This window comes from Cervus elaphus, chromosome 27 (genome assembly GCF_910594005.1).
Source record: "Cervus elaphus chromosome 27, mCerEla1.1, whole genome shotgun sequence".
NCBI lineage: Eukaryota > Metazoa > Chordata > Mammalia > Artiodactyla > Cervidae > Cervus > Cervus elaphus.
This window is the reverse complement of record NC_057841.1, coordinates 54345339-54371301: the sequence shown is the minus strand read 5'-3', so window position 1 is coordinate 54371301 and position 25963 is coordinate 54345339. Positions and strand designations below refer to the sequence as shown.

Here is a 25963-nt window from a genome sequence, read left to right as displayed (position 1 = left end):
TGGGGGCTTCTGACAACCATAATCCTGGCAGCGTGGCTGGAGCCCACATATTCCAGAAGTCCAAAGCATCCTTTCCACTGAACCATGAGCCCCTAAGCTCAAAGCAGAAAGCAGCTTCTAAAAACAACAGGACCATCTAGGGAACTGCATTTCCAACACTGGAAGGCTTTGAAAACAACTCGATTTTTTCCAGAACTTTGCTCATTAGTAACGGACTTTCCAGAAGAAACATTTCCAAGTATGGCTTTAGGTTTTGAGGCATAAGCTTTCCTAAAGTGGACAGGCGTGACTGGCGTCACCGTGAAAGACTGGGTCCACGGCAGGGGGCGGGGCTTAGAGGTGAACAACTTATCCAATCAAGGGGGTTTTGCTATTTTCATCCTCCTGTACCAGTTTCGAGCCCAGCATCCTCCACCGCTTGACTGCCTCCTTCCTATGTGCATCTGGGGTTTGTCAAATACTGTCCCGCATTAAAAGCGCTACAATCCTCTGTGAAGATGGGCTGCAAGCCTGAACCTGGGCCAAAAACACTGAGGTCACCCTCATGATGGTTACGGTCAGCTTACCCAGAAGAACTTTCTTCTCTCTTCAAGAATAAAGACAGTGATTCATGAAAATGATATACTCATTTGGCAGCAGGACAACAGCATCTGAAGCCAAAAGTAGATTTCAGTGCTGGCCTTTGAATTTCCCTCAGCCAGCACATCCACCAAACTCAGTCCACTGAATCAGCAACACTGAAAACTGAATTCCACGCATCTACAGGGATATAACGTGTGAGGGAAGGCCACGGATGACTGGAACACCCCCAGAGGCTCTTCAACACATGCTACTATACGGTGGCTATTTTAGTAGGCAAGCACAGAAAGTGTGTATTGTCAATTACGCCTTCCCTCCCATCCCTAAGTGATACTATGAACAAATAGCTAAAACTTGAGTCCATGGAGGCTGTGTTGTGGGCTATCACATTTACAGTCACACTATAGTTTTGGATGAGTTCCCCAACCATCTGTATTCCTCTAGATCCCAAACAAAAAGATGGCCCTATTAGCTATGCCTGAAATGCTAACTTTTCAGAGTTTTTCATTTTACTGGAGTAGAGCTGATTTACAATGATGTGTTAGTTTCGGCGGTACGGCAAAGTGGTTCAGTTACACAAATGAATATATTTATTCTTCAGTAGATTCTTTTCTCTTGTAGGTTATCACAGAACACTGAGGAGACTTGCCTGTACTAATCCGTGTGTCCTTCTTGGTTATCTGTCTATAGCAGAGTCTGCATGTTCATCCCAAGCACCTGATTTATCCCTCCCTCAACCCAGATTTACCCTTTGGTAACCATGTTTGTTTTCAATATCTGTACGTCTGTTTCTGCTTTGTAAATAATTTCATTTGCATCATTTTAAAAAGTTGATTCCACATGTGAGTGACATCATGTGATATTTGTCTTTGTCTTACTTACTTTACCCAGCATGATAATCTCTAGGTCCATCCAAGCTGCTACAAATGGCATTATTTCATTCCTTTTTACGGCTAAGCAATAGTCTGTCACACATACATAGCACATCTTCTTGAGAATAGAAGATGGGCATTAGGTTGCTTTCAGGTCTTGCCTATTATAAATAGAGTGCTGCCATAAACACTGGGGTGCATGTATCTTTTCAGATTATGGTTTTCTCTGGATATATGCCCAGGAGTGGGATTGCTAGGTCATATGGTAGTTCTAGTTTTAATTTGTTAAGAAACCTCCATACTGTTCTCCACAGTGACTGTACCACTTTACATTCCTTCTAACAGTATAGGAAGATCTCCTTTTCCCCATACCCTCTCCAACATTTATTGTTTGTTGACTTTTTGATGATAGCCATTCGGACTGGTGTCAGGTGATACCTCACGACAGCTAAATGTTTTCTGTTCCTTTGGCTTAAGGCCCTCTGTAGTCCTTTACAACACAAACCTGTTTACAGAGAAATATAACATACCAGGTTCTAGACCATTGTGTGCCTTTCAGAAGCAAATCAGACCTTATTCATTTACTGCTCCCTAGAGGCCAGCGCAAAGTAGGTATGCAGTAAGTGATGGTGAAATAAATAGAAAGGCTAAGTCTACACCATTACACAGTTCAACAAATTTGCTTGGTCAGACAAGCAGATCACTGAAAGGAAAGGAATTAAGAGGAATCAGTCTGATGGGGTTAAAGAAGAGTGGGAATGGCGCCCCCTAGAGGAGAAGCCAGGTATGTGCAGACAGTGGGCCTGCACGGAGGGGAAGCTGGGATGGCCAGGAGACCCCAGTTCCCTGCTTGTGTGTGCGCGTGCATGCTCAGATGCTTCAGTCCTGTCTCTTAGCGACCCTGTGAGTGTAGCCCACCAGGCTCCTCTGTCCATGGGATTTGCCAGGCCAAACGAGTGGAGTGGCTTGTCATTTCCTTCTCCAAGTCATCTTCCAGACGCAGGGATGGAACCCCGGTTTCCTGCACTGGCAGGCAGGTTCTTCACCACTGAGCCACAGGGGAACACGCTGAAAGCAAAAGTGTCAGTTGCTCGGTTGTGTAAGACAATTTGGGACCCGCCAGGCTCCTCTGCTCATGGGATTCTCCAGGCAAGAATACTGGAGTGGCTTGCCATTTCCTTCTCCAGGGGATCTTCCCAACCCAGGGGTCGAACCCAGGTCTCCCACACTGCAGGCGAACTCTTTACCATCTGAGCCACCAGGGACGAGCCGGGAAGCCCCCTGGGGCAGGGGAATAGCACAGGAGGGAGTTCTGTGCACGAGGGTAAAAAGAATTTGCTGGTACACCTCTATTTTACCACAGGATAAAAGACATCCTGTAAAGCAGGGGTCCCTAACCTCAGGGGTCTAAAGCCTGACAGTCTGAGGTGGAGCTGATGTAATAATAATAGAAATAAAGTGCACAGGAAATGTTACGTGTTTGAGTCATCTGGAAACCATCACCCCATCCCTTTCCCCAGTCCATGGGAAAAAAATGTCTTCCATGAAACTGGACCCTGGTGCCAAAAAGGTTGGAGAAGGCTGCTGTAAAGAACTATCACACCTTGCACAGAAGTATCTTCTTTTACAAAAGTTCTTCCAGACATAGCATGTGTGACTGACAACGTAGTTAAAAAACAAAAGAAAACACTTTGGGATATCTATGTAACCTTCTTCTGGTCCAGCAGTTCTGTGTGATGGGGCAACCTCCAGAAGGTCTGCAGGAGACCCCGCCCTCCCTCTCTGCTGTCTCAGGAAGCAATGAGGTCATTCTTCTGCAATGAAAACTGACTTCATTATCACAGATTTCTTTTCATTTCTCTGCCCTTCACGTAAGACAGAGCTGCAAACATTTCCATATGAGAGAAACAATAATGAAAATTCAAGGTTCAGCAAGGTCACCCAAAGTATTCCAAAACTTTTGAGAATACCAATTTTTCATGAGTAAAATGAAATTTTTTTTTTTTTTTGTAAAAAGGCTCTGGAGGGCTCACCTGATTGCAGGGCTTAGAAACACCTATGAGAAGAGCCTGTCTCCTCGGCCGTCATTCTGACAGATATTTACTGTGGGTTTCCTTCCATTTAGCTCCATCCAATTCCTTCCTCCTGCAAGACACTGAGCTTAGAAATAGGTTTCAAGTTTCTACCATAATCCTGAGCTAGGGGCTGCTGAAGAATAATTTCTGTTGTTTTTGTCTGGATTTGCCTAGGTCAATAGAATGCAGTCTTTCACAGATGATTTGTTGAGTCTAATCATGATTGATCCTAAGGCATAAATGATAACACTCAATAACAACAAACGCTGATGAAAAAAGGCCAACATGTTCTCTTTTACACGGCAAAGAAAAAAGCAGTCAGTGAAGGGAGTTGACATTCTATTTTCGGGGTTGAGAAGAGAGTAGAACCCATATAACCCATTGCTTGAGAAAAAGACTGAGGATCGCCTCTGCACCAGGAGGTCAGTGTTGGAGGCCAGATTCTTCTTTTTAAGCGTCTTACGGCAGAGCTTGCCTATTTGTTACGGTAAGTGGACAGTTCTTTAACTTGTACTGTGTTTGTGACACAAAATTAGATTTGAAGGTTAGAACCCTGCCCTTCAGGAGATCAACATCTAATTCTAGAGACAATGATTGTGATAAAAGGATCAACAGCCGATTCATAGCTTTATACTGTTTTAAAGCTGTCAGGGAATATGATATTTTGTCTCCCACTGGAGAGTGCTTACATTGTGTGTGGAGATTTAGCCAACACAGAGGGACACTTCTGTGGGAAATCGCTGGGCTTCCTGACTTAATCATTTGGAAGTTTCCCACTTGCTTGGAAATCCCTTCAATGAAATCTCTTCTATCCTGGAATTTGGAATTCCCCTTCTGCCTCTCTGAAGGTGTTACTCCAACATGACTGTCCTGGTCAATCCCAAGATACATTGACTAAATTAAAAATACAGAACCCTTCTTTGCTGTTACCAGAGATTTGACAGTCAGATAGAAAAGTCTAGAATATCAGACAGAAAGTTAGGTTTGTCAGGGACATTCAAAGCCTTGTAGGAAAAATACTCACAATTTATATTTCTTCTTTAAATTCTTTAGAACCCAATGCCTGCAAAAGGGGAGGTTGTGCTTTAGTCGCTAAGTCGTGTCCAGCTCTTGCGACCCCATGGACTGTAGTCTGCCAGGTTCCTCTGTTCATGGGATTCTCCAGGCAAGAATACTGGAGTGGGTTGCCATTCCCTTCTCCAGGGGATCCTCCCTGACCCAGTAATCAAACCCAGGTCTCCTGCATTGCAGGAAGATTCTTTACCAAGTGAACTATGAGGGAAGGGGAGGCTACTTGCAACCTAACTGGATATCTATTTTTATTCCCATTTCCATAAGCCCACAGCAGCCTACAATTCAGGGGTCTCCAACCTCTGGGCCATGGACTGGCCCTTCCTGTCAGATCAGTGGTGGCATTAGATTAGAAATAAAATGTACAATAAATATAATGTGTTCGAATCATCCCCAAACCATCGCCTCCCAGGTCTTTGGAAAAACTGTCTTCCATAAAACTGGTCCCTGATATCAAAAAGATTAGAGACCTCTGGACATATATCAGAGCAAGGCAATGGTGGTTGGAGGATCAGGTCTATTCCTAAAGTGCCACAAATCATCAAATCCTAGACTCTATTTGCTTCTGATGGACAATTTTAAAATTCAGACAGTATTTACGGGGTACTCCATCTTTTTCTGTTTCTTCACAATCACACACACACCCGAGCAACCATGACCGAAGGAGTGCCATGTCCCTTTTCCTTCCTGTCCAGAGCACAGGCTCAGGCACATCTGTGACTCCCTGGGGCCACGTGACTGCTATTTGTTCAAAGAATGTCTGTAAAAGTGATACCTGCCACCCCCAGGCCTTCCCCCTAAATTCTCCTATGTGATCTCCACCTGTCCTTCACCCGCATCTGCCAGCTGGAGGCAGGAGATCTGATGGAGACTGTGAGGCTTCAGATATGCAGGGCCACAAGAAGAAGAATCACCTCATGGAACAGAGAGCTACCCACAGCTTCCGATTCGGCTATAACGTGAGCACCTGAAAACCTCTACTGCACTGATTCCACTGCTGAGATTCTGTTGCCACAGTAGTCAGCATGTCTCGGTTACCACGTGTGTGCTTAGTCGCTCAGTCGTTTCCGACTCTTTTGCAAGCCCGTGGACTGTAGCCCACCAGGCTCCTCTGTCCATGGGATTCTCCAGGCAAGAATACTGGAGTGAGTTGCCATTCTCTTCTCCAGGGGATGATTACCATACTGACCTAAGTCAGATGAACGTCCAATTAAAGCTAACATTCATCATTTTTGTCAAAACTAATTTCTTCTGTAATTATCAAAGTTTATGAGACTTGTATATCTTACCACTGGTGTGAGTATTGATCTCCAGTTTCCCACTCATTCTTGTAAAATAAGCATGTCTTAATATTCACAGAATTGAATAAACATTTTTCCACATGCAAAGTTGTCTAAATCAAACTATTGGCTAACAGCAATATCTTTAATTTTTTTTTCAGTGATAAATAAAAATCTAAAGTCAGCATACATTAGGTGTTTAATTTGTTGTCAGTTTATAAACAATGTAGGTGGTCAAAAGTTAAGCATAAGAATGAAACTTCCCTGGCAGTCCAGCAGTTGAGACTTCATGCTTCCAATTCAGGAAACTCAGGTTCAATCCCTGGAGGGGAACTAAGATTCCACATGCTATGCTATGTGGCCAAAAGTTTAAAAAACAACAAAAAAATAACTATGCATAATAACAGACTACCTGTAGTGACTGCTGCTGCCTAGAGGAGCTACCCCATGTCCAAGGAGCAGCGGCTGTGCTGTCGCAGAAGGGCTGAGAGGAGCTATTCCATGTCCAAGGTCAGGAGGGGCAGCTGTGAGGGGATAACCCTTCCTCCAAGGTAAGGAGCGGCGGCTGCGCTTTCCTGGAGCAGACGTGAAGAGATACCCCACGTCCAAGGTAAGAGAAACCCAAGTAAGACAGTGGGTGTTGTGAGACGGCATCAGAGGGCAGACATACTAAAACCATAATCACAGAAAACTAGCCAATCTGATCACATGGACCACAGCCTTGTCTAACTCAATGAAACTAAGCCATGCCTTGTGGGGCCGCCCAAGACGGATGGGTCATGGTGGAGATGTGTGACAGAATGTGGTCCACTGGAGAAGGGAATGGCAAACCACTTCAGTATTCTTGCCTTGACAACCTCATGAACAGTATGAAAAGCCAAAATGATAGGATACTGAAAGAGGAACTCCCCAGGTTGGTAGGTGCCCAATATGCTACTGGAGATCAGCAGAGAAATAACTCCAGAAAGAATGAAGGGATGGAGCCAAAGCAAAAATAATACCCAGTTGTGGATGTGACTGGTGATAGAAGCAAGGTCCAATGCTGTAAATAGCAATATTGCATAGGAACCTGGAATGTTAGGTCCATGAATCAAGGCAAATTGGAAGTGGTCAAACAGGAGATGGGAAGAGTGAGTGTCAACATTCTAGGAATCAGTGAACTAAAATGGACTGGAATGGGTGAATTTAACTCAGATGACCATTATATCTACTACTGTGGGCAGGAATCCCTTAGAAGAAATGCAGTAGCCATCATGGTCAACAAGAGAGTCTGAAATACAGTACTTGGATGCAATCTCAAGAATGACAGAATGATCTCTGTTCCTTTCCAAGGCAAACCATTCAATATCACGGTAATCCAAGCCTATGCCCCAACCAGTAACACAGAAGAAGCTGAAGTTGAACGGTTTTATGAAGACCTACAAGATCTTTTAGAACTAACACCCAAAAAAGATGTCCTTTTCATTATAGGGGACTAGAATGCAAAAGTAGGAAGTCAAGAAACACCTGGAGTAACAGGCAAATTTGGCCTTGGAGTACAGAATGAAGCAGGGCAAAGGCTAATAGAGTTTTGCCAAGAGAACGAACTGGTCATAGCAAACACCCTCTTCCAACAACACAAGAGAAGACTCTACACACGGACATCACCAGATGGTCAACACCGAAATCAGATTGATTATTTTCTTTGCAGCCAAGATGAAGAAGCTTTATACAGTCAGCAAAAACAAGACTGGGAGCTGACTGGCTCAGATCATGAACTCCTTATTGCCAAATCCAGACTTAAATTGAAGAAAGTAGGGAAAACCACTAGACCATTCAGGTATGACCTAAATCAAATCCCTTATGACTATACAGTGGAAGTGAGAAATAGATTTAAGGGACTAGATCTGATAGACAGAGTGTCTGATGAACTATGGACGGAGGTTTGTGACACTGTACAGGAGACAGGGATCAAGACCATCCTCATGGAAAAGAAATGCAAAAAGGCAAAAGGGCTGTCTGAGGAGGCCTTACAAATAGCTGTGAAAAGAAGAGAAGCAAAAAGCAAAGGAGAAAAGGAAAGATATTCCCATTTGAATGCAGAGTTCCAAAGAATAGCAAGGAGAGATAAGAAAGCCTTCCTCAGTGATCAATGCAAAGAAATAGAGGAAAACAACAGAATGGGAAAGACTAGAGATCTCTTCAAGAAAATTAGAGATATCAAGGGAACATTTCATGCAAAGATGGGTTCGATAAAGGACAGAAATGGTATGGACCTAACAGAAGCAGACGATATTAAGAAGAGGTGGCAAGAATACACAGAAGAACTGTACAAAAAAGATTTTCATGACCCAGATAATCATGATGGTATGATCACTCACCTAGAGCCAGATATCCTGGAATGTGAAGTCAAGTGGGCCTTAGAAAGCATCCCTATGAACAAAGCCAGTGGAAGTGATGGAATTCCAGTTGAGCTATTTCAAATCCTGAAAGATGATGCTGTGAAAGTGCTGCACTCAATATGCCAGCAAATTTGGAAAACTCAGCAGTGGCCACAGGACTGGAAAAGGTCCATTTTCATTCCAATCCCAATGAAAGACAATCCCAAAGAATGCTCAAACTACCGCACAATTGCACTCATCTCACATGCTAGTAAAGTAATGCTCAAAATTCTCCATGCCAGGCTTCAGCAATATGTGAACTGTGAACTTCCAGATGTTCAAGCTGGATTTAGAAAAGGCAGAGGAACCAGAGATCAAATTGCCAGTATCTGTTGGATCATCGAAAAAGCAAGAGAATTCCAGAAAAATGTCTATTTCTGCTTTATTGACTATGCCAAAGACTTTGACTGTGTGAAACACAATAAACTGTGGAAAATTCTGAAAGAGATGGGAATAACAGACCACCTCATCTGCCTCTTGAGAAATCTGTATGCAGGTCAGAAAGCAACAGTTAGAACTGGGCATGGAACAACAGACTGGTTCCAAATAGGAAAAGAAGTACATCAAGGCTGTATATTGTCACCCTGCTTATTTAACTTATATGCAGAGTACATCATGAGAAACGCTGGGCTGGAAGAAGCACAAGCTGGAATCCAGATTGCCGGGAGAAATATCACCAACCTCAGATATGCAGATAACACCACCCTTATGGCAGAAAGTGAAGAGGAACTAAAAAGCTTCTTGATGAAAGTGAAAGAGGAGAGTGAAAAAGTTGGCTTAAAGCTCAACATTCAGAAAACTAAGGTCACAGCATCTGGTCCCATCACTTCATGGGAAATAGATGAGGAAACAGTGGAAACAGTGTCAGACTTTATTTTTTGGCACTTCAAAATCACTGCAGATGGTTATTGCAACCATGAAATTAAAAGACGCTTACTCCTTGGAAGGAAAGTTATGACCAACCTAGATAGCATATTAAAAAGCAGAGACATTACTTGGCCAAAAAAGGTCCGTCTGGTTAAGGCTATGATTTTTGCAGTGGTCATGTATGGATGTGAGAGTTGGACTGTGAAGAAAGCTGAACACCAAAAAATTGATGCTTTTGAACTGTGGTGTTGGAGAAGACTCTGGAGAGTCCCTTGGACTGCAAGGAGATCCAACCAGTCCATCCTAAAGGAGATCAGTCCTGGGTGTTCATTGGAAGGACTGATCCTGAAGTTGAAGCCCCAATACTTTGGCCACCTCATGTGAAGAGTTGACTCATTGGAAAAGACCCTGATGCTGGGAGGGACTGGGGGCAGGAGGAGAAAGGGACGACAGAGGATGAGATGGTTGGATAGCATCACCGACTTGATGGACATGAGTTTGAGTAAACTCTGGGAGTTGGTAATGGACAGGGAGGCCTGGCGTGCTGTGGTTCATGGGGTCGCAAAGAGTCGACACAACTGAGCGACTGAACTGAACTGTAGTGACTGCAGGTCTGGTCCTTAAGAAAGGAGAGGAGCAGTTAAACAAACCCTTACCTGTTTAAATTATATCTTAAAAAAACTTAAGTTTAATGTATTAACATCAGTGAGTTTTGAAATAGATGTGCAGTCTGCAGTCATGGGACACTAAGACAATTGGAAGGACATCACTGGCCCTCTGAGGGTTCACTCAGTCCAACTCTCCCACTGTTTAAGTCCCTTGGCTCTTTATCACAGCAATCATTGTTTGCAGTAGTAATTTTGCATCTGTTTTGTTAATGATAATGCTTATAATGCTAAACATATTAACTATTAATAAGCCTTCAAATTGGCCATTAAGAAAACCACAGAAATTAATGAGAAACAAATGCTACCATTAACTTGGAAGTTTTGCTTGAAGGCATGGGATGAGGTTGCCCAATGAAATAGATTTCAGAACCTAGTAAGAACTGGCAATTAAATGCTTCCAATGAGTCCAGCAAAATTATCCTGTGAGTCTGAAAGGCTCACTTGAGATTTATTCCATCTTTATCCTCATCTCTGCTCCTCCTTGTCCTTCATTATATTCAGCCCTTTTGAGGGACATTTTTTATGGTCACTACATTATCTCAATGCCCCATATGAATTCTAAGTCTGTGTGGTAACATATTCCTGGGCTGTATTCTCTGTCCACCTTTCCTGTGGCTCATATTTTTTCATCTTGTCACAATTTGATTGTTTCATATTTTATCTATAAGCCTGTCTCCTTCTCCACCAGATTGCGAGCTTCTCCACAGAAGAGAACTAGCCTCACTGATATCTGCATCCACAGAGCCTCGCTTATGGTTGGGTACAAAATCTCTATGAAATGAATGAGTGTAACCATGTTTCTCCTTTGATTTATGATGAATATCTACGTATGTAAAATTTGCATCAAAGCAGTAGAACTCATCGTCCAGCATCTTCTTTATAGGAACTGTTCTTGAAATACTCCAACAACAAGTAACTGCGGACATGGACCACAGCTCAGGCTCCCTGGGCCTGCAAGGCCAGCCCTGCTCTGTGCCCCCTGTGTCTTCTTGGGCAAGTTGATCCTAGCATCTGAGCCTCTGTTTTCTCATCTTCCAAGTGAAGACAGTAATGAAGGCAATTCACAGCACTTTTAACAAACGTACATAAAGTGCTTAGCGAAGTGTTTGATAGAGAGTAAGCATTCAGAAACCATGAGATACATTTTCTTTTTATTGTGGAAACTCAGAAGACTCACTGTATAGTGTGTTCTAATTTGAAACCTACAGAAGACTAAATGTAGTTTCATTTCAGCCTAAATTATAAGGAAGAAATGTCATCAGTGAATTTTGCTATTTAAGTAGAATTGCCAATATTGCAATTACAATCAAGATAAGTACCAATCAAGGTCAACAAATCTTTTGAAAGGTACAGAATGTGCATCCACATACAAGAGGCTAAAATGGACTAGAACCAAGGATTCTGAAACTGCTTCCCTGAAGCATCTTCTCAACAAATAGCCCCAAACATCTAAGAAACAGAGTGGGTAGTAAAGACTTCATAAGGTTAAATGTTCTCTGAAGTTTTTCAGATTGCATTACAATTTTATGTGAATTTTTACTGTGTCCATTAAGAAGCCCTATTATTGATATGTTAGATCAACCATGGACATGTTACTCAGGGTCTTCTTGGCTTCCCGCTGCACACCCCTATTTCAGCATGAAATAGGGCTAGATGAAAGATCTTGAAAGCATGCTGCTCTATGCAAGGCCTGGAGCTGGGAGACAGGCTTGCAGTAAGTCATGCACCTAGTTTTGTGAAAGTTGTTTTTATTGAGTTTAACAATGAAACTACTTGACTATAAAATATGAGAAAAGATAATTCAATAACTATTTCTAGTAATGCAATTTATCAACAAGCGTTGAATTCATTTTTATCAAAGCCCAGTTCACCCTGAAAAGGCAAGCATGCTTTATCAATTATAAAATGCATATAATCAGCTGTTTCCCCTGTGGGCACACTAGAATTAAGAGAAATACTATCCTGCCCCAAACATGGAAAGGCAGGAAGAGCTGTATCAATTTAAGACACACAGACTTTGAAAGCAAATATATGGTTACCAAAGGGGAAACGTGGGGTGTGGGGGAGAGGATAAATTAGGAGTTTCGAACTGATGTTACACATACAATTACATGTAAGATAAGTAATCAACAAGAACCTGCTATATAGCAGAGGGAACTCTACTCAATATTCTCTAACAACCTATATAGGAAAAGAATCTGAAAATAAATGGATATATGTGTGTGAACAACTGTATCACTCAGCTGCATGCCTGAAACTAACACAATTGTGAATCACTATACTCCAATACAAAATAAAAATCAAATTAAAATAGATAAATTTAAGTTGGTGATGGGGTTGTTATTGTTGCCATTGTGATCAGTCTTGAGGTGACAGACCCTAAGGCAAGACGTTTTCTACATTAACTAAACAAACAGAGTGTACACATGCCCTTTCCCAAGAAATACCCTGAACAATGGGGCTGGTGATTTAAAAGGCTGAATAGAACCACTTCAGGCAAAAGACCTGCAACAGATGCTCCTTTGTCAGGATAAGGGGTCTGAGCCTCTTTCCAGATCAGTTATGATGCAGGCGTCCCTGAGGGCATAAAACTTGCGGCAGCCCAGCGACAGGAGGTGGCCATTGTACCTCTAATGGCCATGAGACTCAGGAAATAAAGGGCCACAGACTGCCCTTGTGCACTTGCCGAGAAATAGCCCTTTGGCTTGAAAACATGAAAGGGAAGTTTACAGGCCGGAAGAAAGGGAGAAAAAAGTCAGCAAAAGATGTGTGATCCTTGGCTGGGAGTTGCCTAAATCAGTTCCTCTCATCTTTAGGAACAACTACCTCACCACTAATTGTTGGAAAATATATCATCAAAAGCAGACTAATTGTAACCATTTATTAATTTGTAGGACCTACTGAACAGGTGAGGGTCCCTCCTAATTAGTAGACTGCAGTGACTCCAAAGTTTGGCAGAGTGACCTAACGGGGACAGCTAGCTTCTCTGGTAGTGCCCTGTACTTCCCCAGTTTGAGCTCTGGGACAGCTGGTCACCTTAGTCTGAGAGAACAATCCTTGGCTATCAAATTAATACAAAAAGAATCTCTTTTAAAAGCCTCCATATTTCTGTATTTTCCTCTGATGTAATTAAGAAAGGAGCAATATCAACTCAGTCACGTGCAAGCATGCATGCTGAGTCACTTCAGTCGTGCCCGATTCTTTGCGATCCTGTGGACCTTAGCCCTCCAGGCTCCTCTGCCCATGGGATTCTCCAGGCAAGAATACTGGAGTGGGTTGCCATTCTCTTCTCCAGGGCATCTTCCCGACCCAGGGATCAAACCTGGGTCTCCTGCATCGCAGGCAGATTTTTTTTTTTTTTTTTTAACTGTCTGACCCACCAGGGAAGCCCAACTCAGCACACTGTCTCTCAAAAACTCAGCTGGGGCACAGGCAGGATTTCTCTTGCTCTGGAAAAAAGCCACTTTAAAAAGTAAACTTAGGTATAAGAAATATAATTTCCATGGGAAGAAATAAAACAAGAAAACCAAGCAGGTAGTGCCAACTGCCTACAGAGAAACCCCCTCTGGTTCTCACTGTCAACGCTTTCCAACCTGAGTTGAAAGGGATGGTTTGTGTTCTGAGCCTCAGAACTGTCAGGACACATCTGAGCCCCCTGCGGATGCGGGGAAACCAACATTTTCACCTGTGGAATGTGTCAAGTAGATACTTGCAAATTAAAAATCTCTACTTCATGTCGTTTTTCCAAGCTCAGTGAAGATTTGATGGGCAACTGTCCAATTCTCAGTGCCTAATGAATATGCTTGCTTAATTCTATAAGACCCAGTTCTTCACACAGAGAGCTTAGTTACACCTCTTCTATTACAATTTATCTACTGCTGACATCTGAATATCTTTCTTAAGGACGCAGGGGACTAAAGCACACATTTTAGATACTAAACTCAGATGTTTGAGTGTTCTAATTCCATGCCCAGCTACATGGCTTTTGATAAATTCTCTACCCACTGTACTTTCATCTTCTCGTTCAAAAGGAGCGTATAGAAAAAAGTATCTCCTTACGTAGGATGTATTCAGTGAGCATATATTGAGAACATTCTGTTTGAAAGAAAGAAAAGTAAGAATCTTACGGAAATAATCACTGAATAAATAGAAAATCTCTACAGGCTGATGATATAGCATTCTTAAGCAGACAAAACACATGCGCATAAGAAGAGTAAGTTACCAGTGAAATAGTAATCATTTCTGAGAAAATAAAGCTCTAAGGGCTGAAGAGGACCCACAATCAGAGTCTGATGGGCCTCTTCTGAAAGGAAATTATAAAGATTATATACCAAATGGTGGGAAGGCACGCTTCCAAAAGTATTCAGTGACCCATGTATATATCAGTGTAAAAATTTCAGTCTTTGTTTATGATTACTTAATATTTTCCACCTGCTCTAGCTGCAAGGTTTAATGCAGAAAGAATCTCTCCTCCTGCTTCTCAGATGATGTCCTTACCCTTAATACAGTGCCTGGAACAGTGTATGCACCTGAAAAATGCTAATCCAATTAATTTGCCTGCAGATATACCTCCAGCAAAAGCCACCTGTTATGATCAAGGGCTCTGAGCTTGAATTACCAAGATCTAAATCCTACACTCAGTATCCAGCAGTTAGTAGTGAGACCTTGGACCAGTTGCTAAAAACTTTTAAGACTCATTCTGTTCCCTGGTCAAATGGGGAGAATCTAAGCATCTAAATGAGATAATAGAGTTCTCAGCACAGTCCCTAAACCATGGCAAGTATTCAACATGATTATTCTGCTGATGTCCCTAAGAAAATCAGCCCTCAACCAACTTTGGCCACCTGATGCAAAGAACTGACTCATTTGAAAAGACCCTGATGCTGGGAAAGATTGAAGGAGGAGAAGGGGATGACAGAGGATGAGATGGTTGGATGGCATCACCAACTCAATGCACATGAGTCTGAGCAAGCTCTGGGAGTTGGCAATGGACAGGGAGGCCTGGCGTGCCACAGTCCATGGGGTTGCAAAGAGTCAGACACGAATGAGCGACTGAACTGAACTGAACCAACCTTGATCTTCTACTTGGTTCCTTATCTCTGGTCCTGACCCGCTCCCAGGAGGTGGTCAGTGCCACAGAAAAGGGCGTATTAGTTTTGAAAGTCAGCAGGAGAGAACGCCGTGGCTTAGACTGGAAGCTACCAGGGAAAACAGGACACAATAGATCAAAGTCTAACACCAGAAAGAATCATAGGAGCAGAGAACCAAGCCCCACAGACCTGTTCCTGGGTTGTAAGGATTACGTTAGAACCGATGTCATGTACGAAGTCTAGCATAACACCTAGGACAGAGCTGGCATTCGGTGAATTTGGTAACTATTGTGAGGATCTTTATGGTTATGATCATTGTGTGTTGAGAACACAGAAGGCAGAGAGCACAGCAGACCCAGCAGGAGAAAGGATCCAGCTGGGCTTCCTGAGAATCCATGGCTTCACCACCAAGTATGGGAGAAGGCAGGAGGCCAGGGGGCTGTGCAGGGCTATGGTCAGAGCCAGAAATGGCCAGGAGAGGCTGAAGTAGAGAGGACGTCTATCATTCATTCATTCATTCAATAAATGATTTCAGAATGTTTACTCTGTTTCTGTAACTATTCCAGGCCCTTGGGAGATAGCAAGTAACAAAATATATTTACATAAACCCCTATGACAATAGTGTTTACATTTCAGAGGAGGGAAACAGGTAATAAACAACAACACATTAAAGATACATGGTACATCACGTGGTATCAAATTCTATGAAGAAAAAATAAGGGAAAGGGCATAGAGATGTAGAGGAGGATGGTAGTTTTTGTCAGGGACAGGCTCACAAAAAAGGTTTCATTTGAGCAAAGACCTAAAAGAGATGAGGAACCACACTGTCCTGCAGTAGCAAGGGAAGAAAGACCACAGGCCAAAGAAAATGAGCATGGTGGCTGGGGGTGAAATTAGATCAGTGCATTAGGAGTAGGGCGGGCCAGGGTGAGAATTCCAGGATACGGGTTCAGAGATAAAGCAGGATGAGAGATCGCAGAGCATCCTTAGGGCACTGGAAGAGCTTTGGTGTTTGCTCTGAGCCGGGACACGCTATTAGAGGGTTTTGGATGGGGAAATGATAGGACCCCCCTCCCCCTTACTGGTTAACAGAGGGACCCTGGCTGCTCTGCTCTATTTTACAATGACTGTTGTCAGCCAAAGTAAAAGTCAAGAGACAAACTAGGAGGTAACTACCATAAATTTGTTAAGAGATGATATTGACGTGGACTAGTACAAGGAGTGAAAGGTAGTTAAATTCTATGTACACATTGAAGGCACAGTCAATAGAATGTGCAGATGGATTAGATATGTGTGTGGGGGGAGGGAAACAGATGAGTCAGGAATGACACCAAGATTTTGACCTAAGCAATCAAAAGGACAAGAGCTTTCAATAATTCAATGGAGACATCAGGAAGAGCGATTGGAGAAATAAGGAGATTATGTATTCGGTTCTGGACAAGTTCAGATTGACATGTCCATTTGATGTACACGTGGGCTGATGGGAAAAAGAGTTTAGAGAGGAGAGTTCTGAGATAGAGATAAGATGGATATCTGAAGCATTCTTAAAGTCAGGACACTGGATAAGATCCCTCAAACAGTAAATGCTGCTGGAGAAGAGACCCAAGGCTGAATCCTGAGGTGCTTCAGTGTTTAGAGACCAGAAAGGCAAGAGTGCCATCAGCAGCCAAAGTCAGAACTGGGCTCGGCCATATGGAGACCCCTGGAGACCTGACTACCAGCAGCTTTGACACAAAGAATGAAGCACATTCTATTGGCTTGAAGAAAAAAAAGGGAAAAAGAGTGAGAAATCATAATATTTTCTAAATTTTCTTTTTGATTGACTTATAATCAATTTACAATGCTGTCTTAGTTTTGGGTGTAAGCAAAATGATTCATATATGTGTGTTGTGTGTGTGTGTGTGTGTGTGTGTGTGTGTGTGTATCTTCAGATTTTTTTTCCCTTATAGGTTAAATATTGCCTAGAGTTCCATGTGCTAAGCTGTAGGTCCTTGCTGGTTATCTATTTTAGATATCTGTTGTTGCTCTTTAGCTGTTAAGTCATTTCCAACTCTGCAATTCCATGGGCTGTAGCCCACCAGGCTCCTCTGTCCACGGGATTCCCAGCTAAGAATACTGGAGTGGGTTGCCATTTCCTTCTACAGGGGAACTTCGCGACCCGGGGATTGAACCCATGTCTCCTGTATCTCCTGAACTGGCAGGTGGATTCTTTTCCACTGAGCCACCAGGGAAGCCCATTTTATATACAGCAATGTGCATGTTTCAATATCAGTATCTTAATTTATCCTCCCCCCCACCAATAACACTTTTTGCAAAAAGCTTCTTCAAGAAGTTTTGGTTTTCAGAGGAGCAAAATAGTGGGGCAATATCTAGATAGGAAAGTGGGATCACAAGAGGATGGTTTTGATTTTATTAGCCTGGGAAAATACCAGCAGGCTGGGTGGTGATGAGAATGACCTAGTAGAAAGGGTAAGCTGATGATGTGAGAGGGATCAGAGAATTCAATGAGTAGAAGGTGACAGGAGGTTTTGATACTATGGACCTTTTATAACCACAGGGTAAGAAAAGATTAGAACTAATTTATGGGATGATTCAAGGTTGGGAGTTTAAACCACATTCATTGCTGTGCAAATCACACGGCCCAGGATAGCAGGAGTTGTTAGGGCTTAACTTCCATTTTCATTTTTAAGGCTCACATAACATAATTATTCTAGCCAAAAGCAATAATAAAAAAGACAATTAAATGGTTTTTTTTTAAATACTCCCTCTTCCTTTTCAGGAATGAGAGTATTTAAAACAGCATACTGGCTAATATAAATCTAAAATATTTTAAGTTCCTTAACAAGAAACTGAAAAAAAAAAGGTGCATGTTACAAGATGCCTTTTACAGAAGAGATAAACCACTGAGTGCTGCCCTATGCTAAGTCTCTTCTGTCGTGTCCGACTGTTTGTGATCACACGGACCACAGCCCACCAGGCTCCTCTGTCCACGGGATTCTCCAGGCAAGAATACTGGAGTAGGCTGTCGTTTGTTACTGCAGTGGGTTTTCCCAACCCAGGGATCAAACCTGAGTCTCTTACACTTCCGACCCTGGCAGGTGGGTTCTTTCCCGTTAGCACCACCTAGGAAGTCCTAAACCACTGAGGAGAGGTAATCTAAAATTTTCTTCCACGCCTCTGATATCAAAGAGTAGAATCGCCACATTCCATCAAAGTATATTTCCTTTATTCTGAATCATTAATGCCATATTCAGAAATTATGTAAATGTGGGTCAAGAAGGGACCCATGTTAGGCACCACAGAAGAGACAGAACAAGAAAAAGGTATAAGAGAAGATCTCATAGATGTTTTCTGCAGCTCTGGTATTTCATGTCCATCACCAGAGATAAGGAGGAACTGTTTTCATAAGAAGTCTAAGGATTCTGGGAAGAAGGAAATGCAAGCTTTGATGAGCACAGACACCTTACCTAAGACATGCTGTCAGGAAAGGTCATTGATCCCCAAATATCACATATTTGAAGGTTATTGGGTTAGTGACACTTGCTCAGTAAAAAGGCTAGAGGTTCACAGGCTTAGTCAAGGGTGACCTTTACTGAAGGCTCTAGGTGAGTGAGCCTTGCTCAATGAAAAGACTGGAGAAACTGTTGTTAGGACAGGACTGATGGTGAAGGTGCCAAGGGAGCAGTCACAGCGGTAACTGGAGGGGGGATCTCAGCTAATATGGGGTGTGAAGCAGAATGGGGGTTTGCTGTGGCGAGTTCCATGGCTTGGCCAGATCTGGACCAACCAAGGGCACCAGAATCGGCTTCCGCGTGAAGACGCAGGACCTGGCTCTATCAGTGACACCACGAGCAGCGACCAAAGGCTGCAGCAGGGTGAAGAGACCAAACTCCTGGGCTCTCAGACTTTTACAGCCAAGATAAACAATGGGGTCCTGAGTTAATTCTGCGTCCTTCCTTCACTCCCTCCCTCCCTCTTTCTCGTTCTGTCTCCCTCTCCCCCCACTATTTTTCAACAGTAGAGACTGTGGGAATGGGCGAGATCTTGGAGGGGACAGCTAGGAGTTCCCAGTAATACTTCCCTGGGGACTGAATATATAATAATAGTTAGTTATACACGTGTAGGGGCTTCCCTGGTGGCTCAGCTAGTAAAGAATCCACCTGCAATGCGGAAAGACCGGGGTTTGATCCTTGGGTTGGGAAGATCCCCTGGAGAAAGGGATGGCTACCCACTCCACTATTCTGGCCTGGAGAATTCCATGGACTGCATAGTCCATGGGGTTGCAAAGAGTTGGACACGACTGCAACTTTCACTTCACACGTGTGTGTGTGTGTGTGTGTGTGTATATACAAGAGCTATGATTATCATAATATATATTTCAAGTAATATAATGATAATATAACAAAACGAGTAGGATTATATTTGACTCTGAGTTACTGAAGCATCGTATGTGAGCTATAATTAACTGATGATTATGAACAAAGGAGTGAATTTATCAAAATCCAGTTATTTATTCACTTCTGATCCTGAAATAAAATGCCTGTGCAGTAGATCAGGATTAAAGACAATAAAAAATAAAAGAGGTTTGAGTATTTAAATATCTGTGTTTTTCTGTTGGTGACCCCACGTGCCCATTATCTCTAAACTGTGTACAGTGGGTTTATTTATCACAAATATTTAAGATATGGCACAAAGATAATTTCTGTGTACTGCTATACCAAATAACATTGGATAACAATTCCAAAATACAACTGAATGCCGTGGCTTCATTTTTCCTGCTGCCTTATAAGATGCAACTCCAGGGGAGAAGCTCCCCCTTTGTGATTTTTCTGTAACTATTCTACTGCATTAAATTCCAGTCTTCCCTCTGCTGCCTTTCTTCTGGCACCTCATTTTTAAATCAAAGATTTCATTGATGAATTTTTAAAAGCACAATTCATAATTACAAATGATTTCAACTACAAAAGTGAAGAGTCTTTTGTGACAAAGAGAACCAGAAATGAAAAGCTGGTACAAAAAGCCCTTCATGTGTTGCATTTCCATAAAGTGCAGGATAATAGAGATTCTATTCACTTCAATACAAATCAGAGAGGAAATCCTGTTTTGTGAGGGAAAAAAAAAAGTGTAAAAATGAAAATGCGAGATAAATTATTGCTAAGAATAATACTCCTGGGAGGTAGTGTTGTACATCAGAAAGACCTCAGACTCCGTATTAGAAAACAGGATTCTAACCCCAGTTTTGTGAGTTAAGGATGGTCACTTTCATGTATTTAAGCAGCTCACCTGTAAAATAAGAGGTGACATCTGCTAGTCTGTGAGTCAGGTTAAGGTCTGAGCATCTATGAAATTTATCACGGGGTGTGTGTGGGGGGTGTGTGTGTGTGTGTATTTTCTGCATTTAACATATATATGTATAGATGAGTGAATTGCGACCCCATGGACTACATAGTCCATGGAATTCTCCAGGCCAGAGTACTTTCCCTTCTCCAGGGGATCTTGCCAACCCAGGAATTGAACTGGGGTCCCCTGCATTGCAGGCAGATTCTTTACCAACTGAGCTATCAGGGAAGCCCAGATACAGAGATATGTCATCAAACAGCACCATCAACTCCAGGTGACTTTTCAATTTTCTCCACTTTGCTTAAATGCTTATCTTTCTAACAGTATATTAAGTTCAAAATAATGTCATGCATTGGGACCTTTTAAATGTTGAAAGTCTGATTAGTTTTTAAACCTCAATACCATTAGGTAGATTTACTACTGTATCGTTTAAACTTTTCACCTAATACATAATTAAGTCAGGACACTAACAACGTTACCAGGAAAATATCTGGCCCTTTGAATAATCTTCACTAGATCTCAAATATGTGCTGGGAAAACAGCATCATTACTATCTTAGACAATAATGAGCCCACATATTTCACATGATAGCAACAGAAAACCTGCAATATTCACTAATGTCCATCTGGGTATCTATTTGAGATGAATGATAAATGCAGGATGATGCAGTTATTACTGCTAATGATCATTATTATGATAAAATTAACAATTTCTAATACTACTAGAATATAATAGGTTACTCACCTAAACCGAGTTCTAAGGATAGATCCTTCAGAAGTATCTGAAGCTTCATCTTAAGGTAAATATTGCTTCCAAAAATGAACACATACAATATATTTAAATAATTAGAAGCTGGAAATCTGTTTTCAATAGGAAACATGGAACAGAGTGACAATCCTATTTTACGCTGCAATGATAAAGATTCAACAGGACAAGATTATAGAACATCATTATAACTTACACAAAGGTCCTGATTGAAGCTACTGATCTGAATCCTCTAAGGCAATTTTCCAAAACATTTAAATTATTTATTTATTTTTGTCTGGACTGGGTCTCCGTTGCTGCTCCGTCTTTTCTCTAGTCATGGCAAACAAGTGGAGGCTACGCTGTGTTGCAGCGTGAGAGCTTCTCATCGCTTTGGCTTCTCTTGCACAGGTTCTAGGATGCGCGGGTTTCAGTAGTTGCAGCCTGTGGGATCTCTAGTTGTGGCTCCCAGGCTCCAGAGCACATGATCAGTGGTTGTGGCACATAGGCTTGGTTGCTCTGTGCCATGTTCAACCCCTGATCCAGGGCCTTCCTGGATCAGAGATGGAACCCATGTTTTCTACACTGGCAGGCAGATTCTTTACCACTGAGCCACTAGGGAAGCCTCACCTCACATACTTTTAAACATAAGACTTGATCTAAAAACAAACCTAGCATGTTTACCTAAATATCAGACGGTAGCCCAGTTTGGAGGCCAGTACTATGCACATGTGTGTGAACAATGAATCCACATGCGTTGGTGTTTATGTGGTCAGGGGTACATGCCACCCACTGCATGTCACAGTTTATCTGCCCTCTCTCCACTATCAACACAGCATATAACTCTCCACAAAGAAGATGGTAGCTAAGCTGTTGTAGACCATGACATATTGTATCAGCTCAGATTTCAGTATTTCAAATTGTTCCCTGGAATTAATTCACTAAATAACCCAGGCAGTCAAAGCACAGATCCATTAGGCTTGGTAGAACACATTCTTTAAATGTTAGTGCCATACAATGAATATTTGATAAGTACACCATTAATAAACCTTGGTGTGACATACTTGATAACGTGGATACGTAATGACAATTCCAAATGATGTAGCACATGGTATCTACCTGTCCCTCAATCATCATGACGTAGGCTCCCCTGTACCACGCGATGGGTACAACTACAAAGGCGAAGTCTGATCTTCATTAGTGACTATCCATAAAAGGTGTTCGTTACAAGATAAATGATTATGGCCTGGCTTTATTAATTAAGCATGCATTTCTGCAGACCAGAGTAATTGAACAAAATGGCCAGCAGCTTTTAAACTACACAGAAATCTTAATGTCTCAGAAACAGATTGCACCTTTACTTTATGCTTTTAACCCCCTCTTATTTTGAAAACGTACAGCAACTGAATTTAAAGTGTTGCTAATTACTGACTGAACTTCACATACAAGAATATTTTCCTCTAACCTCTCATTTTGTGACTGTCATTAAAAAAAAAAAAAAAAAAAAACACCTGATTTTTTTTTTTCCCCCTCACCTCACATTCAGCTTGAAGGGACTTCCTTGTGGCTCAGTGGTTAAGAATCCACCTTTCAAGGCAGGGGACGTGGGTTCAACCCCTGTCGGAAATTAAGATCCCATATGCCTTGGGGCAACTAAGCTTGTGAGTCACAACTATTGAGCCCAGGAGCCGAAACGAAAGAGATGCCCGCACACCTCAAAGAAAGATCACGTGACCCGAAACTAAGGCCCAACACAGCCCTCCCTGCCAGCCCCACTCCCCCCACAAAACCAAAAACTTCAGCTTGAACTTATTCCCAACTTGGAAATCGCATAGCCCTAAAACATGGACAGGTCAACTAAGGAGAAAGTGAAAGTCAGTAGTGTCCGACTCTGCAACCCCATGGACTATACAGTCCATGGAAGTCTACAGGCCAGAATACTGGAATGGGCAGCCTTTCCCTTCTCCAGGGGATCTCCCCAACCCAGAGATCAAACTCAGGTCTCCCGCATGGCAGGCGGATTCTTTACCAGCTGAGCCACAAGGGAAGCCCTCAACTAAGGAAGCAATGGTATTTATAGGGATGAAGTGATTTGTAGCATCCTGAAAGAGAAGTGGCTGTAGAACAAGTGAGTAGAAATCCCTTATTCTCTTGTCACTGACTCACGAGTAGTAAATAAACTAATCATCCATGTTCAACCATTCCAAAGTCGTGACTTTGGAGTTAAGAAAGATACTTGACACATGGCGTGTCCACATAGCAGTTTACTTTCTAGTTCAGTTATACAGGGAAAACATCTCCTTAGAGTAGCAGCTGAAAAGCTTAGAAAAACACAGTATAGGAGGAATCCCAGGAATTTTTTCTTACACCGACTTTTTCACAGGTACAGTATTTTGGAGCTGAAGAACTTTTAAAACATCATTAGTAAATTTTGTCATGGTTTATGAAAAAATTATTTTCTAGATAGTTTGATACATTGGAGCCCACAGAAGCAAAAGATAAAGTTCACTCTGAAGAAAACCTATGTCTCAGTGCTCACGAAGTCAGCTCAGGATAACTTTTTTAAGTAAAGCAAAAACGTATATGTACTATATGACCCAAGATTCCCTGGAGGATAAAATGGCTTCCCACTCCAGTATTCTTACCTTAAAAATCCCATGGACGGAGGAGCCTGGCGGGCTACAGTCCACAGAGCCACAGGGTCGGATACAACTGAACAACTAAGCTCACGTGCACTTTATGACCCACAATGAGATGCCTAAGATTAATTTTATAATATCAGAGAATATTCTGGCAATGAGTCAAATTTTTCTCTCTCATTCTGCTATACACTATTTTTATTTTGTGGTCACTAGCAGAAATAATTACATTGTTAAATTAATTCCATTTCTATTGACCATGGTCACTATACAGTTCATCAACTTACTGTATTAACACAAAAGAGGAAGCTTGACCCTCACCTTGTCTAAAATATGTTTATTTGTTATGTTATTGCTTGCATTTATTGGTAATTACTTTGATCCTTTATGAGAATGCTATTGACTCTTCAGCGTGCCTTTCAATTGAAGCATTAACAAACATTTAGCTATAAAGGTTAATTTCATTTCCAGCATTTTCAAGGACCTGGACACTAACTCTGACAATAATATTTCCAATAGCCATGAAGTGAAAAAGCATTTCCATAGTTTATTGTCTGTATTCCCACTGTAACAGCAAGGGTTGCTGGCATTAGTCAGAGAACCATGGCATACAATTCCTACATTAACTAAAAATACCACTAGACTATTCAAATGATTCATTTTGTATTAGCACTATTGTTTCCAAGTGTGTTTCATCCTATTTTATTCATCCAGTTTCTTCTTCTTGTTGTAGCTAGCCATTAAACTCTTCATTAAGAATTTAATGTATACAGTAAAGTTAAAATTCCTTTATTAACTCCTACTATGACATTTATGCTTATTTTGTTGGATTATTAACACGGATTGAACAAAAATTATAAATGAATTTCTTCTATTTTTTGTTTTATTTTTCAAATGCAGGGTCTTATAATTTTCAACCTATTCCTTCTCTCACATTTCAATGGAGCTCTGTTTGCCAATTCCCCTTCATCCTCTTCATCTATTGGTTTCCTCCCTGGTCATTCAAAGGCCATGGATAACTCTCTTCGGAGACACTGGGTCTTTACTCAAAATCTACTGCTAAGAATTTCTAAGGTTCCTCCTCTCTTTTTCTTCCCAAGTCCCAAGCAAATCTGCCTCCGATCAGCTAAAGAATTGGAAGGACACATTTTTGTCTCCATGAGAAATGGTTCCTACCTTTTAAATATATAAATGTATAAAATGACGGAGCTTGACGAGAACTGGGAGATTCTAAATGAACCACCCTGGCCAGTAGGCTTTAATCACCTGTTACAGCAAGCTGTTATTGCTTTTAGTTGCTCAGTCATGTCCGACTCTTTTGTGACCCCATGGACTTTAGCCCACCAGGCTTCTCCATCCATGGGATTTCCCAGGGAAGAATACTGGAGTGGGTTGCCATTTCTTCCTCCAGGGAATCTTCCCAACCCATATCTCTTGCATTGGCAGGCAGATTCTTTACCGCTGCACCATCTGGGAAACCCAGTGATAGCTGCCCAGTCATGCTTGCCTCTTTGCAACACCACGGACTATAGCCCGCCAGGCTCCTCTGTCCATGGAATTCTCCAGGCAAGATTACTGGAGTGGGTTGCCCTTTCCTTCTCCAGGGGAAAACCCAGACCCAGGCACAAATCAAGACTTTTACTGGAAGAGGTAAGAATGGCTAAATTTGAAATCCCAACTTCCAAACCTAATAATTCTGTGACCCTAGGAAGCTTAACCTCTATGGGTCAAAGTTTCCTCAACTGCAAAATGGGGTCATTCATAGCTAAGTTTTGTTGTGAGCATTAAGATTAGCAAACATGTTTGAGATGTTTAGAGCACAGAACATGGGCCAACACTCAATGAATATCAGCCAACAGGAGTCCCTGAGAACTGACAAAACTATAGCATCCACCGTCCTCACCCTCACTTCCATATAAAAGTCAAAACCAACATTTTGATCTCTCCATATTGTGACTTCAGGAGATTTTAAATAATAATTTCAAAAATAAAAAAAATTTTTTAAAGTTAACTTTTAATTTTCCTGGCCCAGCTTTGGTGGTGCTCTGAGCCAGAACATTTTGAGCATGTGGTGTGTAATAACTATGTGTTGCAAATACACAACAGGAGATCTGTGCCTCAGTATGCAATACTGCTAGTATAATTCTTTGGATGTGTATGACATGAATCACAGTTCTGAGCACTTTATTCGAATATATATATATATACATATATATACATATATATATATACATATTTTAATTCTAATACTGCCAGCACCAATAGCTCACATTCATCTATTCCTGGAACAGGGACCTGCCTCCACAGATGTAAATGCA

General features: G+C 41.8%; 1 protein-coding gene across 5 annotated transcripts in view; it reads right to left on the bottom strand.

Annotated features, from left to right (window-relative positions):
- The window catches only part of DCC (DCC netrin 1 receptor), a 1228196-nt gene that overhangs the window by 1087131 nt on the left and 115102 nt on the right, over positions 1 to 25963 (bottom strand). The window contains exon 1 of one of the 5 annotated variants that reach the window (XM_043889649.1): positions 3485 to 6397. The exons of the other annotated variants lie outside the window; for them this stretch is intronic. The gene's annotated coding sequence lies outside the window, so the exon portion shown is untranslated. Of the gene's footprint in view, positions 1 to 3484; positions 6398 to 25963 lie in introns of those variants that run through there. 5 annotated transcript variants of the gene reach the window in all.